General features: G+C 41.9%; 1 protein-coding gene across 3 annotated transcripts in view; it reads right to left on the reverse strand.

The window, feature by feature from the left end:
• Window positions 1-3,955, reverse strand: part of LDAH (lipid droplet associated hydrolase) — a 117,958-nt gene extending 114,003 nt beyond the window's left edge. Inside the window, exon 1 of one of the 3 annotated variants that reach the window (XM_027710190.2) lies at window positions 3,775-3,955. The gene's annotated coding sequence lies outside the window, so the exon portion shown is untranslated. Of the gene's footprint in view, window positions 1-3,019; window positions 3,124-3,774 lie in introns of those variants that run through there. The other 2 variants (XM_039378718.1, XM_027710189.2) reach the window with 2 other exon arrangements.
• Between the last annotated feature and the right edge of the window lie 7,207 nt (window positions 3,956-11,162).

An 11,162-nucleotide genomic window follows, 5' to 3' on the forward strand; every position in this document is an offset into this window, starting at 1 on the left:
AACTAACTCTTATTTCTTTGTTTCTTCAATTTTTTCATGTTAGTTATTCTCCTTTAACCTAAAACATGCTTTGAATTCAAAACACTTTTTTCTTCTCATTTTATCATTTCAATAATTTTATATTTTCATGTGTTCTTACATCAACTGTGTATCTCACCTTCCACTTAGCTCTCCAGCTGTTGCCCGTTTTCCTGCTTTCTAACAAGGACATAAAAGAATTAGTCAAAATCTCATCTACTCACAGTAGACCAACTTACTAGTCACAACAGCATTCTCCAGTAATCTCTCAACCTGTGTTACCACCTCCTCCTTACGTTTACTGCAGCAGCTGTACATTCTGATATTAATTTACCCACCCAAACAGGTCAGGAAGGCACTGTGAGCAGAGACGTGGGAACAAACAGAAACAGACTGTAGGCAGCTCTGTGCAAAGGACAAAGGAAATCAAACAGGAGAACCAATGAACAGGAGACACGAATAAAAACGGGTAGCATTAGATCCCTTTCAGAGTCACTACAGCAATGTAACTGTACTACTAATATGAGGCCTGGAGTCTAAGTCTTTCCCAGTAAGAAGCACTGGTGATGTTCCTCATTCTGCTGATCAGGGGGACAGGACAGGGAGTTGAACAGTCAGGCTGGACACAGTGGTGCTGTAGCCAAAAGGTTTCTCTTAGAACCAGTGTTGCAGGAAGGCCTGCACGTGCCAGTGCTGACATACAGACCTACAGTTCTGGTCACAAGAGTATCCAAGCCATTTTGGGAACACTCCAGTGTGCTCCTCACAACACCAGTAACTCTGGTAATTACTCTATTACAGCATTTTGCACAAGGTCCCAGCTCCGCCCATCAAGATAAAGCCTGACAAGACATGACTATGTATGAATACATACATGAACAAAGCCTGTGCTCACCACAGGTGCAAACAAGAATCCAGTTATAATCTGATACTCATTTTATTCCCAATTGGTGCTACAATTTCTTTCAGGAGGTAAAATTTGAGGAGCCAGACTTCCACAGAAAGTTTGTATCACTAAATATTCCTTAAAAAAAAAAAAAAAAAATCAAAAAATTTGAGAAAGAATCAGTCAAAACAAAGGACAGTGGGAATGGGATCTAAACAGAAGCAGGAGATGAGATGGAAAAAAGAAAGAACCAAACGAACACCATGGTTCCTGGTAGCTGAAGAAGGAAGCAAGGACACTGAGGAAAGAAACAAGGATACTGATGAAAGAAACCTTGCCAAACTTGAAGTTGGAGCATCATTGGTTAGAGGTGTTCTGGCACATCAGGATTACCTAACATATGGTAACAGGGCACTTACCACACAGTGCACGGCTGTGTGGGTGGTTGTGCAATTCCAGCTAGATAAACAAACAGTTCTCTCATTCATTTCACTATTGACTAGGTACTCAGGCTGGTATTCATGAGAAGACTCAGATTTGTTTCGATCTTAATTCTCCATTAAGCTCAGACCTTTCATATTACATTTTTTTTCCTATTATGAATATTCTTTCATCGGAATAATTTACTTCTCTTAGTATAACCTGTTCACAAACCTTACCAGACATCTAAATGTCGTCACACTAAGTGTAAGCAGGAATCCAATTCTGTCAAACATTTCACTGAAAATTCAAAGTGTTACACTGTAGTTTGTCAAGAGCAGAAAAAACATACTTATATTGCTATTAGGAGCACGCCTGATTTAAATAAGAGAAAACTACCTCTCCTCTATATCCTGTAAACATGTTTTGTGTACAAATGCATGCACAGCACCACTAAAGCTGAAACCTTGAAATTCTGCTTCTAATATTTGGTAAAAATAACCTAGACATTACCCAAAATGGAGATCATCCCTTTTTCCAGAAAAGGTGTCTTAATTATAATAAATCACAATAATAGAAAAAACAGTGTAATTTAAAAGAAATCCGAGCTATCAATAAAAAAAAAACCCAAAATAGCGAGAAGAGTGCAATTAGGAAGCTTTAGAGTAAATCTTGTCAAATCTACTGGTAAGTTCTTTGGCTTGGCAGTCATATTGGTAATTTTGTTTTACCATTACCCATACACAATTTATTGTAATTGCTTTGGTGAATCAAATGATGCAGATAAATAGGTAATGACCCATCAGTGTCTACTCTAATTTAAAAAGTAGGAAATACGAAATAGAAGTAGCAGAAAGCATGCTGAAAACCAACAAAGGTGCCCCCTGAGTTAGTGGATATTTGACCCACTTGAGGCTGGATGTCGGGAAAACTAGAGTTCCACAGGGGTCAAAGGCAAGGATGAGTTGATGGATAAATTCACTATGGATCTTAAAGACCTCAATACATCTGTTCCAGAAAGTTCCTGGGCTGCAGTTTGTTGAAAGCTGAGTGGATATTTACAGAGTGGAACTAGGTGAAGTATGCTTGCCTTTTTCATAGGCATCTGCTTAGGACGTTGTCAAAGCCCCTTGAAAAAAATCACTGACTTCAATTGCTTTTATATTCTTGTAGTAATTCCATGATGAAAAATATTCTCAGTGCTGTTGCTTACCCAGTTCTGTAAACGTGTGACCACTTCCCTCAGTGACATCATATAAGCAAGTGCCACAAGAAAATAGGTAACTGCAATAATCCCAATTAATAATTGAATTAGTCTCAGAGACTAGTCTCTAGTCTCTGAGACACAAAGACTGCAGATTCATATCCAGATTCTGTCACAGGCCCATGCAGACGGACTCTCACATTTAACTGGACATCACAAAGTCCCAGAGGGCCAGGAGCATACAACACCTAAAAAATAAGCATCTGCATCATCCAAGCCATTGAAGTCTTCTCATGATAAGGCTTTATCATTATACTTTCGTTGCAGGAAAAGAAGCTGTCTCATCATTTTTGCAACACAACAAAAAACCTACTAGTAAGAAAGCTCCCAACAACTGCCACATCTCAACAGCACTTGATCATTAGCTTAATTTCTTTAACAACACACTTCCACACCAGCATTTACACTGCTTCCCTGAACCTGCTGCTCACCTCCTGTCTGGCACAGGCGTTTTTCCTCTTCTGTAATAAACGCAGGCTTGAAGGCAGGTGCTAACAGTGGTGATGCTCTGGGACCAGTCCTGAGAACCACCCTGACAGACAGCGGGTTCCTGAAGGGCGTACGCGCCTGCCAGCCTTGCTGCTTTTCCAAACCGACAGCTCCTCTACTAAAGCGCGCTTCTTTTCATCTAAAAAAATCTCATCTCACTTCTAACTCCTAAAAATTTATAACCTTATTTTCCTCTTTTCCTACTTACAGGCCCTTCAGGTCACAGACTTTTCCTTCATTTCTTGTTTTATAACCTGCCACTTAGATAACAAGCACCAGTCAGGCTCCGACAGATGCTTCACAGAAACACGTGCTGACATATAGAAAAAAACCCTACAAGCAGCATCACCTCAGTTATTTTCTGGAAAAGGAGACACCGCTTAAGGACTCGTTTCCTGAAGTCTCCTCCCAATCCATGACAAAACAAGTCAAGGGAGCACGTACGAAGCTTTGCTTACAGCACGGGGTGCGTTACTCCATCCTCAACCGCACGCCTGGAGATCACCAGCGTTATTTGGCGGAACAGGGCTCTACAGACCTGACACCCGACACAGAAGGGATGGGGGCACCTCCCTGCCGGGCGAGGCTCCGGGTCAGCCCCGTGCAGCGGCGGGGGGTGACCGGCCGCCGGCTCAGGGAAGCTCTGGGAGCCGGCACAGGGGCAGGGGACGGCAGGGTCGAGCCCTGCGACACGTACCTTCCCCGTCCGCAGGCACCCGGCACGGCGGCGGCCGGCGCTGTCTCTGCCGAGGCCGGGCGGAAGCAGCCGGCGAGGAGGGGCGGGGGCGGCGGGGCCGCTCCTTCCGCCGGGGCCGCGCGGGAGCGCCAAGGGCGGGCCCGACCCGCCTCTCGCTGCTCCGTGAGGGCGGTGGCTGGGACCCCCGTCAGGGAAGGGGAAGCTCTTCCCTTCCCGGGCCTGGTGCTACCCGTCACCCATCACCCGCTTGGGAACGGCGGGACCACGAGCGAAGATCCCCCGGGACGCACGTCTTGACGGGGGTGGGGGTCCTTCAGCCTGTCAGTCACGCTTGCCCAAACCTCGCAGTTTCTTTGGGAATTCTGGCAAAGAAAAAAAAAAAAAGATGCGTTTGGAAGAGCAAAATAAGCCGGGCTTCCTAAGAAATGGCATCATCCATTCGTATTCATCCCTCAACGTGTTTGAAGGATAGAATCACAGAATCATGGAATGATCAAGGTTGGGAGAGGCCTCCAAGATCATCCAGGCCAACCGTCAGCCCAACAACTGGAACCCTTGAAACACTGAACCACATCACTCAGCACCAGATCCAGATGCCTCTTAAACACCTCCAGGGGTGGTGACTCCACCACCTCCCTAGGCAACCTATTCCAGTGCCTGACCACACTACCAGTGAACATTTTTTTTTCTAATATCTAATCTGAATCTCCCCTCTCTCAAATAAAGGCCATTTCCTCTTGTCCTCTTTCTGAAGGTGGTGAGAGACCACTCCCACCTCATTACAACCTCCTGTCAGGTAGTTGTGGAGTGCAATAATGTCTCCCAGAACCTTCTTGAGACTAAACCCAGCTCCTTCAGCCATTCCTCATGAAACAGGTTTCTAGACCTTTCTCGAGCCTTGTTGCCCTTCACTGGACACACCTGTGAGGCCATGGAGTCAGAACAGATGCTCTATGAAATGTTGGTTCCTTGTGTGGTCAAAATCAAGGCTTAGTCAAAAATCAAGACTTAGTAGCCATTTGGAAATGAATGCCATGATTGTCACTCTGTGTGATGGTGATGTGCTCACTGCTTTTCTGGAGTCTGCAGGTTCAGTAATTCTCACCTCTCAGAAAGGGTACAGTAAAACTACAAAAGATCTAGAAAGTGTACCAAAGGTTTTCACAGATGTGAAATTCTTCCACATAGGGAGCACTAAATGAAATGGAAGTTGGAAGACAAGATGATGAGAGAAAGAACTTGGGGAAATAATGACAGTAGTTTGTGAAAACAAGTTGAATGGACAGTGATTCCTCATTGCAATTTCTAATGCAAAAACTGTGATAAAAAAAATTAAGCTCATAGGCAGAAGTTTCAAAACAAAAAGGACTTTAATGTAGTCTTAAAACCTCATTGGAAATGTCACAGATTCCTAAAATTTCACAGGAATTTGCAAAAAGATAAGGCAGGTTTATGAAAAGGAAATCCATCAGGGATTATTAAACATGAGAATACTGCTTAGTAGGCTTAAAGTAAAGGAAGCCCTGAGAGCTGTCATTCTTCTGGAGATTGTAGCAGGGAAGTAGCCCAACGTGCTTGCCTTTTCCTTACCACAACTGTTGGATGCTGCCAAAGACAGAATGGACTGTTAGCTTGATCTAATACAGTTTCCATGTTCCTATTTGCAACAACATTCACATCAAGTCCTGCAGGTCATTTGTTATTCCAGAACTCAGTTTGTCTAATGTACATTTAATATATAGAAGAATCATCTAGGTGCTTGAGCCACTGTTGATCAGACTACAACATTTTATTAAACTCTTTATGAAATTTGATTGTCAGCAGCAGGTAAGCTCATGGGTGAAATTAAAATAATGACTGTGTGTATTTAATTTGATATGAAGTTCGTAAATTCCCATAGTGAAGTCACAGAAAATACTCTTTTTCACTTTGTAGAAGAGGTACTTTACCCTGGTCTGTGGGCAAAAGGAAACTTAAGTAGGAAAAGGTCATTGTTCCACATCTTTGTGGAAAAAAATTAACTTGACATAGTGTTGGTTGTCTCATTGTGCCCTTTTGTGTCGGTACATGTGGATATTGTGATATGCCTTTGAGTTTGTTCCTAGCATAAATGGCAGCAATAGTGTTTTACTGTGTATTATAAGACTGAAAAACCCAACTGCAATCTTTTGGAAATGGAAGTTGATTGGAGATTGTATATTTTAGGTATCATATACATAGTATTGCTCTCATGTGATTTTTTTTTTAAATATATCAAATCAGACCAGCAAACACAAAACTTTGAGCATGGGAATGGTCTAATATCGAGCACTGGTCCCAGAGTTTCTGGACATGCGTAAGCTTTGCTTAAAGAAACAGCACCCTTGAAAACAGTGAGCTTAAGGTGGCTTACGCGCATAAAAATTTTGCTGTATCAGGGTGAAATAGAATAAGTACATTTAAGTGCTAGTTTAATTCGGGGATAGGTAAAAAGTAGAATTTATGTTATGAAGCTTGGGGTAGCGCTTTATAAGGTCAAATTTTCATGAGTATTTTGCATTACTTCCCTGGTTACGTTTTTACTGCTACATAAAACAGGACCGGTGAGTGTCCTTCAGAGCTGTCCTAGCAGCCTTTGCACTCTCACCCATCACATACTCTCACACTGCATACAATCTAGGTTTTGTGAAATGGAGAAATCACAGTGGATTTAGCAATAGTCTTTACATTTTTCAGGCACTTATAAATGAAAATACCTCTACACAATATAACAATTTTGTCTAATGGCCACAGTGGTACCACCCGTGTCCAAAAGAAGACTCGGGCCAAGTACTAACAAGTGTAGATGTGGCCAGGCTGTGGCCCCTTGGCTGGTTAAGGGTCCCTGGTGTTGTTTCATTTAACTGCAGGGTCAGGGCCTCTGACAAGGCCCAACTAGGAATGTTTTATATAGTCAGGTACCAGGCCTTGAGGAGTATTGATGTTGAAACAAACAAGCCTGGAATATTTTTGCTGGCATCAAATGAGAGGCACAACAGCATTCAAACAGCTTTGAGAAGTTTAGTTGGTAGTATCTCCAAGCACCAAATAAATCTGCAGGAGATAGGTTCTTCTGGCCAGGGCCCTGGAGGCCATCTGCTGTGGACTTGTTTAGTAATGTAAATAATACAATAATTGCTATGACCTATATATTTAAGGCTATTTTCATAGTTCAGTTTAAAATACTTAATCCAAAGAAAGCACAATTAATGTCCAATCAAAATATAAAGTGCCCTTTACATGTCAGCAGTTACAGGATAGCAAATCCTGTCAAGGAACAGATGGAAGTGTCTTTGTTAGTGTTGCCCCACAGATGAGTGGAAATTAGTTTTCATGCAGCAGAGACATAAAAAAGTGCATATATATACAGAGTTCGCTGAAAGTGCGTAAATACATGAAAAAAAGTTGCTGGTAAAACTTCCTGAAGAGGCATTTGGTTCTTGAAAGTACCCACTAGTGTAAAATGTACTTGTAGTTAGCTGTTAATGCAGCTGTGTGTACTGGAACAACTCACACAGCAACTGCCTCATATTTAATAGCTGCAAACTGTAATATGAAATAAAACATTGAATTTCATGAAAGTAAATTCCGTTTATAAGTACATTTGAGAACTAGTCGAATAATTCGTTGTTTCTTTTTCCCTTTGCCTTCCCCTGTTGCTGTCTAAAACTGACCATGAGAACTGTAAGTCGTGAGTCACACCAGTGTTTGGCCAGAGATTTTCTGATGTTTCAGAGGGTGCAGGCTTCAGCTCAGGTGCAGAATTTAGTCTCTTGTAAAAAGTCAGCTCCAGCCCTAACTATTGCCTAAACCCCATGGATCACATTTTTGCTTAGTCTTTGCAGAATAGTGTATTTTATTCTGAACTGCTATTTATGGTTCCTCATATGTGGTTTCTGTTTAAACAATCATAAAACCATATGCACAGTTAGAGGGAGACAATGAAATACAAACCACTGGAAAGTGTTGAACATTCCAGACACTTTTCTACACTTTTTCATTCTTGTTATTGATGAGACCAAGTACTTTACCCTGGAGGTCAATATGCAGCAAAAACCTGTTGTGGTAATGTTTGTGTTTTAGTCCCTATGCAGATAGTAAATTAAAATTATTTCTGCTTCAGCCATTTTAAAGATATGTAACTTTTCTTCTTTACAACAGGTTTTGCATAAGTTTAGGTACACTAAATCCCCTAAAAAGTCATGTATATTGTGACTGTATCTTTGATAATAACACAATATTCTTCATATTCTAAAACTCTATTGTTGGTGAAATAAAATCTGTGGCTGACTTTTAATTTGTCTTATTTGTCTTATTTGTTTTAATAATGTCTTATAACTTTCACTTAATGTATGTCAGCATTACATGAAAAAAAGTTTTACATTTTCAAACCCTTGTTCTCCCCTCCCTGCTACCATTATATTGGTGCAGTACTTTTCAGGGCAGAGTAGGTGACTTTGATTTTCTGTTTGGTTGTGTAATTTTGTAAAGAGAGGTAGTTCCAAAACAAACATGAAGTTTAGACATCAAAAGAAAGAGAGGTCAACCTGTCTGCTCCTGAGTGTAGCACGAATGGGGAATAGAGTACATGGATAAGTGTAGGTACATAGATATAATTTTACTCTAGAAGTAAAGCATAGGGCAGAAAAAACAAAATGCTTATTTTTCTACTTTTCACCTGCACTTTTAAATTTCACTTACAGATTCAGAGACTCACGGAAGGATGACATTGGAAGGTCTAGAAGATGGTCTAGACTGATCCCCCTGCTCAAAGCAGGGTCAGCTGCAGCAGGTTGCTCAGGGCTTTGTGACCAGCTGAGTTTGAATCTTTCCAGGAGCAGAGACTCCACAGATATTCCGGGCAACCTCTTGCAGAGTTTGACCAGTCTCACCGTAAAAAAGTTGGTTCGGGATATTTTAATTTTTTATTTTATTTCTTGTATTTCTGGTTGTGCCCACTTCCTCTTATCATGTCACTGGCTCCAGCTTCTTTACTCCCCTACATCAGTTATACCTGTTGATAGGAGCTCCCTGAGATTTCTCCAGGTTAAACAGTCCCAGCTCTCACAGCCTTCCCTGGCATCTATCCCTCAGTCATCTCTATGGCCCTTTGCTAGACTTGCCCATGTAAGTCCATGTCTGTCTTGCAGTGGGAGCCCACGGCATTCCAGATGTGGCCTTACCACTGCTGTGTCAAAGACAGGGATCAATGCTGTTGACCTCCTAGCAATGCTTTTCCTAGCACAGCCTTGGGACACTGTTGACCTTTCTTTGTTGCAAGGGCGTGTTGCTGGCTTACAGTAAAATTGTTGTCCACCAGGACCCCCAGGTCCTTCTCTGCAGAGCTGCTTTCCAGCAGATTGGTCCCCAACATGCACAGGCACGTGGGATTCTGTCTTTTCCTGGTGCAGTGATTCATATTTTTCATTGTGGAACTGTGTAACATTCCTCTGTGCCCACTTCTGCAACTCATCAAGGTTCCTTTGAATAGCAGCACCTCCACCCCACTCCTCCCAGTTTTGCTGAGGGTCTGCCCTGTTGCCCAGGTCGTGAGTGCAGTGGTTGGATTGTACTGGTCCCAGTATCAACCCCTGAGTGTACTATTAGTGAGTGGCCTTCAACTGACCTTGGTGCCACTGATCACAGGCCTTTGAACCCAGCAGTTGTTGATATTTTGCCATGGTTTCTGGCAGTTTCCCAATTTGGAATCCATCAGATTTTCTCACATTTTGCATGAAAGTGCCTAGGATGGCTCATCCATTATTCTGTGATTAATTCTTCTGCTTTACTTGTGTTTCTGACTTCACAGGACATTTTTTTTCCCCTGTACAGAAGACGGGAAGCCCATTCTGGCTAATTTCTATTTTCAGTCAGTTAGCAATAGTGGAGAAGCTTTTCCTGTATGCCTCCCTCCAGAATGCTCCCTGGGCACAGACTTTGCAGAGAGTCTCCATTTCTGTAACATTACTCTATTTTTTCCCCACAAGCTTCTAAAAGATGGCAGACTTTCCTTTTGGCTTATAGACAGACACATCCCTGCAGTTTCTGTTTTTATCATTCGGGTCCAAGGCAGGTGCAGTTACTATGTAATTTGGGGAAAGGGAGGGGAGGACGCCGGGGATTGTGGTCTTTGTTTGTTGCATTGCCATACTTACCTATTTAAAAATACAAAAATATGGCAATGATACAAATGTTAGTCTGTGAGTTGCTGGCACATGAAAAAAAAGGAGGGTAGATTACATTTAAGGAGAAAATTATTAATGAGATTGGTAAAACACTGGAGCAGGTTGCCCAAAGAGGTGGTGGATGCCCCATCCCTGGAAACATTTCAGGTCAGGCTGGACAGGGCTCAGGGTAACCTGATATAGTTGAAGATGTCCCCGTTGATTGCATGAGAGTCAAACTAGATGACTTTTAAAAGTCCCTTCCAACCAAACTGCTCTATGATTCGATGATTCTATGACTGACAACAAACTCCTGTTAAGTTACAAGGTATGTGGAAATAATAAAACCAGACAATTCCATTTCAGCAATACTCTGTAATGTTCTGTGGTATTTTCCTTTATAGTCTTAGAGAACCTATTGTTTTGGTTTTGGGGGGTTTTTTTGGATTGTGTTTTTCTGAGGGGGTTAAATTTCAAGAAGTTGCTATTTCCAGTACAATTATTTTTGAATAGCACAGAAGTTGGGTTAGGCTGTTACCACAGCTACTGAGCTCTCAGCTGTTTTGCTGTTGTGGCCAGTTAAGCTGTTCACTCTATTTGTAAGGTGGTTGGAAACTGGATTCAGGTGTCTAAATGTAGCAATCCAGTGCTATTTGAGATGTCCTTGTTCCCCTAAGACATCTGCAAGGGTATGGCACAGATGAGACAGGACCTATGAGGCACTTTCTGGTCTGGCAGCTGATGTCCAGACATCTCAGGACACAGCAACGCACACTAGGACATGTTGGCTTGGAGTTTCCTGCATGTTTCTGCAACTGAATCCTATTTCAGCACTCAGCCATCCTTGACTGAATTCCAGTGAGCAGCACCACCTTATCAATTGAATTTAAAAAGCCTCTAAAATTAACATTTTCAAATTTGCCAATAAATTCATTGGGTTACTATGTCTGAAAGAGGGCAGAAGAAACGTATACGCATACTGACAGCTGTACGTGTGGAATGTGATTGCATATGCCTGGGGTTGGGATCCTTGGGAAGACTATAAAAAGGTCTTTAATAAGACACACAAGACACGGACGCAAGACACGGGTGTGAAATAAAAAAGACTGTGTATTTACTTAAGAAAACAATCTGATTTGCAAGCTGGGAAGGACATGCACTAGATTGTGTTTTAGAGAAGCAGCATTTTCTTACATTTTATGTATT

This window comes from Pipra filicauda, unplaced genomic scaffold (assembly GCF_003945595.2).
Source record: "Pipra filicauda isolate LSUMZ 115617 unplaced genomic scaffold, ASM394559v2 scaffold144_size1929842_pilon, whole genome shotgun sequence".
NCBI classification, from domain to species: Eukaryota; Metazoa; Chordata; class Aves; order Passeriformes; family Pipridae; genus Pipra; species Pipra filicauda.